The 8,394-nt window shown below is 35.3% G+C and overlaps 1 pseudogene; it reads left to right on the top strand.

Moving 5' to 3' along the window:
* The first annotated feature begins 7,169 nt into the window (after window positions 1-7,169).
* LOC126948686 (caspase-3-like) lies at window positions 7,170-7,782 on the top strand (annotated as a pseudogene).
* The last annotated feature ends 612 nt before the right edge of the window (window positions 7,783-8,394 follow it).

Below are 8,394 nucleotides of genomic sequence, written 5' to 3'. Positions count from 1 at the left end.
TTGAGGGATAAAAGTGTTCAATTTTTATGACATTCTTTTTTTTGAAATGTCTAGGTTTACCACACTGCAAACAAACACCTTGTTTGTTATTTCCTTTTAAGGCTTTAGACAAAGCTCCAGCAAATAATTGAGCATCATAAATAGCCCCTCCAACACTAACATAAGTTTTAATATATTTCTCTAAATTGGCCCCATTGGCCTTTAACGATTTTAACAATTTTTAACAGTCAGCATAAGCATTTTAAAAAGACAATGTTTATAACAAAATTTTTGAAGCAAGGCCAACACCCACAATTTTGAAGACAGCATCCTGAAGACGGGCTACAAAATCTGAATATTGTTCATTTGTGCCCTATAAAATCTTCACAGAGGAAAGGGAAGATTTTCCTGTTATCTCTACCTTATTTTAGGCCCTTAAAAACAAAGTCTTGATTTGAGTAAAGGCAACATCATCTAAACCAGCCTGAGCATTAAGAGTAGCATATTGGCCCGTGCCTGTGAGTTGTTCCTCAGTGGGTCCAGGGGGATCACACATAATATTTTTCCTAGCCTATACATGTGCCTTGTTCATTTACCAGCTGTGCAATTGTAACCACTGAGAACGATCAAGAAAAGCCTTCCCCAAAGTCTTCCAGTCTATAGGAATCATCAAATTTTCTGATGAAAAAACATCAAGAAGACCAAGGATAAAAGGAGATTGAGATCCATAGTTAGAAATGGCAGCTTTCATTTCTTTTTAAAAATTTAATTTGTAAGGCATTAAATTGGACATTATTGCCACCATTTGAAAACTAAGCATTAGGAGCAAAAGAAGCACAAATAATTGGAAACAGATCCAGCTCCTTAAATTTTTTTTTTTAATTAAAAGTATATATAATATATAATAATACTCATATCCCCAAATATAAAGAATCTCAACATATTAATAAGAAAAGGCAAATAACCCAACCAAAAGTAACAGAACAAAGAAATGACAATAAACCTATATGTCTAACATCATTACTCACTAGGAAATATGTATATTAATACCAAATTGAGAATCATTACATACACAATACAATGGTTAAAATTTAAAAACACAGAAAATATCAAGAGGTAGTTAATGTGTTAAGCAACTCGAATACTCAACTTCTGTTTGGAGTGTAAATTGGTGGAACCTATGCACCCCTATAACATAACAATTTCCTAGCTGGGGTTATTAATACTATATTAATATTAATAGTTAATATTAATGTGTTTATTTATTGACTATTGAAATACTCATAATATTTTAACAAACAAGATATACATATACACTGGTTTTAACATATTAAACAGGTGTTTAGTATAAATTTAAAGTATGTCTGATATGAACAGGGCTTCAACTTTGCCAAACAAAGGCAAAGATAAGGAAGCCGGGGGATTGGAGGCTCTGGAAAATCCTCTTTTAACAGGGCAGAAGGAAAAGAAACAGGGAAAGCTCGCAAAGGTGAATTAGAAGAATATATCTGTAATATTTGTTGAAGCATTTCCATAAGACACTGCATGTCAGAATTTCCCTTAGAAGAAGGAAGAGCTGGCTTTTTCTCTTCTCCCCCTTTTGCTACCCTGGCACAAATGGGCTCCATTTCAGATTTATTTTATTTTATTTTATTTTTCCAAATCCTCAGATACCTTTCCTCCTATGGCTACATTACCACACTCCGAATCAGTCTCAAGTAACTCTAATGTCTGAGTGATAGAGTTACACAAGGTCCACAATTTTAGAGGCATAATATCCCCTAACTGGAGAGCTCTAAGCAGAGTTTTTACTACCTGTAACCATTCTCTGCGATTCAGCTGCACTTTAGTCTGATACTGAAACCAGTAACAATGTTGTTCAACATGGGCAAACAATCACTTCAAAGTCTTTTTCTTTCACTTCTACTCCCATAGACAGCAACAGTCCTTGAAACAGCCATAAATATTCTGAGGCCAGAGAGATGGAATTCCCATAATGAAAGCTTAAGAAGGTTCCCCTTAACAATATCTGAGCCTTACCCGCTCCTAGGGGGTTCCCCTTCTTGTTCTCCCCTACTCACCCGTGCTGACCCTGCTCGCTGCGCCACTTGTTGGGGGCCGCACCGGGGGTGGTGGAGAATGAAAGAACACACACAAAGACAAAGACACACAGAGAACATGGCGGCCGCACTCAGAGCCTCCGCCTCACTTTATTTATACTCCATAAACCTCACGTCAGCAGAAAGAATGCAATGCAAAACAAACTTTCTTTTCCCACATGTAACCTTCTACTCAGTACCTTGTTTCTATATTCTTTCTTATCTACCCGCCTTCTTGGCGCCTACGGGAGTTCATTAAAAGTTCAGTTGGAGATACTGTCCTTGAGCCCTATCTATTCTCACATACTGTTTTCAAAGGCCCCTGCACTGACTGACTGAGTAACTATTCTGAGGGAGGAGCTGATCTTTATGAGACACTTGACTAAATGACCATGAAGGAAAATAAGGCACTTTCTTTTCTTCAGACTTATTCCAATTCTTAATCTACTATGCAATAGACATTCCTTGTATTGTATCTAGCTAGCTTGGGTTTAATATGCCACTGCTTTGTCTTTCTGTTACACATATAGTTTTGATTTATTTACAGTATATATTGTGCCATTTTGGTTTTTATATTGTTTGGTTGGTTGAATAAATTCGTGACACTTGAGGTGATAGTTGTTAAAAACAATACCAGTATTTGATCCAGTTTCATCTCAATTATGTTATACCTGGACATTTTAGATGTTTATCAAAGGTCTTTTATGAGTAAGAAAGGAAATGTATGAAATAATAAATGTGTGACATTTATGAGTAATGTTGGCTCTGAACAAACTTTTGAAAACTTGGTTGACAAAATTTTGGATCAACTGAAAAAAAGCATGACTTTTGAAATATCTGAATGCCTTGGTTCTCAGTATTATCATTCTTTATTGAATTTATTTCTCATTAAAATATGTAGTTTTAAGACTTTTTTCTAAAAGTATTATGTAATTTTTTTAGCATGGGTAGATGGGAGTGTCAATTGTATGTTATCATACAGTTGACATGTATTTTTGTCTATTTATTATCTAGTAGTTTCATGCTATATATACCATAACCAACTACTATAGCCTATGAGTAACATGTAAGATAATGTATTTACAGCCATTGTTACAAGTTTATAATGTGTTTTTCTGATTTGTTTTATATGTATGTTATAATATTCAAAAAGAATTTTGTTCTTGATTGAGGAAAGGATACAAAATGCAAAATCCACAATTTTGATAACTGCAAATTGCCAATTGTTTGGCAGTACTTTATTATATTGGGTGTCTTGTCTTTTTTTGGGCTTTTAGTTAGCTAATGAATGGATACATTAGACACTTTTGGGTTTTAGTTGGGATTTTACACAGCTTACATTTTAATTCTTTGGTTCTGTGCTGTTTCTGTTAACCTACAGCATTATTTTAATAAATGTTATTATATCAACCTGCAAAAAAAATTCATGTTACTTGTCGCTTCCAGGTTGTAAAGATACCAGATATACCCTATTTGTCAGATAAAGCTTAGAATTTTCAGTGAGAGCCTGGAACATAGCAGACACTCTAAATATTTATCAAACATACTAAATAAATAAGGAAATAAATGTTTTTCTTTTATATATACACTGGAAGTGAGGGCCACAAAATGGAAAAATAAAGCACATGTCTTTTTCTTTTTCTTTTTTTTTTTTTTTTTTTTTTTTTTTTTTTTTTTTTTGAGGCGGAGTCTCTCTCTGTCGCCCAGGCTGGAGTGCAGTGGCGCGATCTCGGCTCACTGCAAGCTCCGCCTCCCGGGTTCCCGCCATTCTCCTGCCTCAGCCTCCCGAGTAGCTGGGACTATTAAAGATCATTTTAGTCATTGATGCAAACTGCACCTTCATATATGGGACAGTCTCTTGTTCAAAGTTCACAGGTAACCATAGTAGCAGAGTGGTAGTGACTTCATGCAGGCATAAGGCAGCCTACTGAGAAGTAAATAAGCTACCTAGTTAACAGTATTGATTAGCTATAATTACTTGACTATGATTTTTATATAGTCTCCCTTAAATTATCAAATAACCAAAATAAAGTGCACTGCAGTTCACTTGATCAATAACTGTAAAGTCAAACCAGATATTCTAAACTTTGCCTGCAACAAAATTCTTTTGTAAGTCAGCAACCAGCAAGAAGTTTAAAAGAGAAGTTGCCAGAGCTTCCTTCTCATTATGCTACCTAAGACAATTACCCTACTTTCTTTGTCTCTGGGCATTAATAAAAATATATTAATGTTTAATGATGATGGCAGTAGTAGCTAAGACTTATTGAGCGCTAACCGATTTGTACTTTACTTACGTTATCTCATTTAATCATCGTCTTATAAGATTGTCTCATCTCCATTTCACAGATGGAGAAAAGTGAGCTTTAGACTTGCCAAGTAAGACACGTAATAATAAGTGCCATTCCCAGAGATCCCAAGCTGAAGCAGTCTTATTCTTCTGGAAACAGGCTTTCATAGTTTCATCAGTTGACCAATTTTCAAAGCTCTGTAAGCCATTTGTAGAGAAAACATCAGAACTGTAAGAGCTAAGTCCCTCCAGATGAGTACCCTTGTGCAAGTAATTTGATGAAATAATAATATTAAACACGATTTTTTCATTTGTTTATTCTCTGGGACATAAGTGTCATGATGGCAGAAACCAGGTCTTTCATCTTCAGAGCTGGATTATCTTGCCAGGTACATGGTAGCTGCTCAACAGTTGTACAATGAGAGTGTGGGTAGACAAATAAATCATGTACAGTCAAAAATTATACATTTCATAGAAATATATTTAATTTTTTTATTTTAAATTGTTAAAGATGTACCTTGTAAACATATGACTTTTTGAATGCCACAGATCAGTGAATATAGCTTAAAAACAGAAATTTGCTTTTATTCAAGTGAACATATAGTAACATTATGTAAAACATCATTTGTCATAAAGAAAATATTCTAAAAATAGTTCACATAATTTTAGATTTTGGAAAAATTTCAAAAAAAATAAATTAAAAAAATTAAAATGAGAAAAAAAAAAACAAAGCTAGAGGTCTCAAAATTTCTGATTTTAAAATGTATTTCAAAGTTGTAGTAATCCAAACAGTAAGATACTGGTAGAAAGACAAACATACAGTCCTGTAGAATGGAATAGAGCCCAAAAATAAGCCCTCTCATATATGGTCAAATAATCTTTGACAAATGTGCCCAGGCTATACAATGGAGAAAGACTAGTCTCTTCAATAAATAGTGTTGGGAAAATTAGATAGCCACATGACAAAAAATTAGTTAAATTCCAATTTTAAACTATATACAAAAATTACTTCAAAATGGACCTAGCCATAAGACCTGAAACTATAGAACTCCTAGAAGAAAACATAGGAAAAAAGCTTCATGACATTAGTCTTGGTAATAATTTTTTGGAAATGACACTGAAAGCACAGGTAACAGAAGCAGAAATAGACAAATGAACTACATCAAAATTTAAAGAGTGTGGCAAAGGAATAAACAGCAGAGTAAAAAGATAATTTACAAAATAAGAGAAAATGTTTGCAAACCATATATCTAAGTGATTAATAACCAGAGTATACAACTCAACAACAACTACTCAACAAATAACTTAATTAAGAGATGAGACTGGGCTTGGCGGCTCACTCCTATAATTCCAATTACTAAGGAGGCTGAGGCAGGAGGATTGCTTGAGAACAGGAGTTTGAGACCAGCCCTGGTAACATAGTGAGACTCTGTCTCTAAAAAAATAAAAAATTAGTCAGGTTCAGTGATATGTGCCTGTAGTCCCAGTTACTCAGGACACTGAAGCAAGAGGATTGCTTGACGCCAGGAGTTCAAAGCTGCAGTAAGCTGTAATTGTGCCACTGCACTCCAGCCTAGGCAACAGAGAAAGACCCTTTTTTTAGGGGTGGGGGAGGAGTGGAAGGAAATGGACAAAGGACTTGAATAGACATTTCTCCAAAGATGTACAAATGCCCATCAAACAAATGAAAAGATGCTAAACATCACTAATCATCAGGAAAATATAGATTAAAACCACAATAAGATACCACCTCACAATTGTCAGGATGGCTTCTATCAAAAAAAGAAAGAAAAAAAAAAACAGAAAATAACAAGTGCTGGTGAGGATGTAGAGAAATTGGAACCCTTGGGAACACTATTGGTAAGAATGTAAAATGGTTCAGCTACTATAGAAAACTTTATGGAGATTCCTCAAAATATTAAATATACAATCACCATATGATCCAGCAATCCCACTTCTGGAAATAGACCCAAAAGAATTGAAAATATCAAAGAGATTTGCACACCCATGTTCATTGCAGCATTATTCACAATAGCCAAGAGTTGGAAGCAACCTAAATATATATGACAGATGAATGGATAAATAAAATGTGATGTACATAACATACAGTGAAATATTATTCAGCTTTAAAAAAGAAAACCCTGCCAAATGCTACAAAACCTTTAGGACATTACACTAACTGAAATAAGTCAATTACAAAAAGAGAAATGAATCCACTTATATGAGATATCTAAAGTAGTCAACTCTTGGAAACAGAAAACAGAATGGTGGCTGCCAGAGGCAGAAAACTTGGGGACAATGGAAGATGTTAACAGATACAGAGTTTCAGCTTTGTAAGATGAAAAAGCGCTATGGATCTGTTGCACAACAATGTACATATAAGTAATACTATTGTACTGCACACGTAAAAATGGTTAAGATGGTAAATTTTATGTTTTTGCCACACACAAAAACCCATATAATTGCCAACTTCTCATTATGTAAAACATGTATATTGCTTTTAAAACCAACCGGTCAACCAACCCTCTCCTTCATTAGCCTTTTATAAAAGGTAGTATATTTTGCAACCAAATAACAGACACAATCTAATCTCAGAGTAAAAGATAACACTCTGGACTGGAGCTCACCTCTCCCGGCTGTGGGATGCCGAAGCCAAGCAGATGCAGAGCAAAGCAGGTAGCTGCTGGCTGTGAGGAGGCTGTGGAAGGTGTGAGGAGACTGTGCGTTAATAAAAATATCCACGGAGAACACTGAAAACTCAGTGGATTCAAAAATCCATTAAAAATTTGGAACCGAAGATCATACATGGAAGCAAATCAATGGACTCTGGAATATCCTTGGACAACAGTTATAAAATGGATTGTCCTGAAACGGGTGTATGTATTATATAACAATTAATGATAATAAGTGGAATTATAAAAGCATTGGAATGGCATCTTGGTCTGGTACAGATGTCGATGTGGCAAACCTCAGGGAAACACTCACAAACTTGAAATGTGAAGTCAGGAATAAAAATGATCTTACATGTCAAGAAATTGTGGAATTGATGTGCAATGTTTCTTAAGAAGATCAGAGCAAAAGGAGCAGTTTTGTTTGTGTGCTTCTGAGCCATGGTGAAGAAGGAATAATTTTTGGAACAAATGGACCTGTTGACCAGAAAAAGATAACAAGTTTTTTCAGAGGGGATTGTTGTAGAAGTCTAACTGGAAAACCCAAGCTTTTCACTATTCAGGCCTGCCATGGTACAGAACTGGATCTGGCATTGAGACAGACAGTGGTATTGATGATGACATGGCGTGTCATAAAATACCAGTGGAGGCCGACTTCTTGTATGCATATGCGACATCATTTGCTAATAAATTGAGACTGGAGAACCAAAGAAAGATAAGAGTGAGAGATCACCCTAAGATTCTTTAGCAACTCAGTGGATTAAATGCCGTTTACTATGATGGAGAACACTACAGAAGGAATATAATTGGAGGAAGGTGAGAAATAAGAAGTTCACTTTTGGTCACTTTAAATTTGAGATGCTTGTGCAACATCCAATCAGACATTCGGAGTAATCTATGGTTCAAAGAAAATTCTGAGCTGGAAACATACTTTGGGTATAATCAGCAGATAGGAGCTATTAAAGTCTTGAAATGCAAGTGTGAGTATAGGTAAAGAAAAGAAGAGATTGAGGACTGAGTCCTGGGTACTTCAACATGTAAAAGTCTGGAAGAGAAAGATAATACAGCAAAGGAGGCTTAGTGAATGGGGGACTTCACGGGGAATATCTTCAACGTCAAGTAAGGACATGTTTTTGAGGAGAAAGTGAACAATTCTATCATGACCTCTTGAAATGAGGACTGAATATTGGTATTGACTTTGGCAATGTCAATATTGGAGGTCTTTGGTAATCTGAATAAGAGTTGTCTGTGTGCAGTGATATAAGTGAGTGATGTAAGTGAGTAAGGCTAAATTGGAGTGGTTCCAAGAGAGAACTAGAGGTAAAGAGAGGATCGCATCTATAAACAATTTGTTCAGGGA

Source organism: Macaca thibetana, chromosome 1 (assembly GCF_024542745.1).
Source record: "Macaca thibetana thibetana isolate TM-01 chromosome 1, ASM2454274v1, whole genome shotgun sequence".
In the NCBI taxonomy this organism is placed as follows: Eukaryota; Metazoa; Chordata; class Mammalia; order Primates; family Cercopithecidae; genus Macaca; species Macaca thibetana.
The sequence above is the reverse complement of the archived record's forward strand: the minus strand, read 5'-3'. Positions and strand labels throughout refer to the sequence as shown.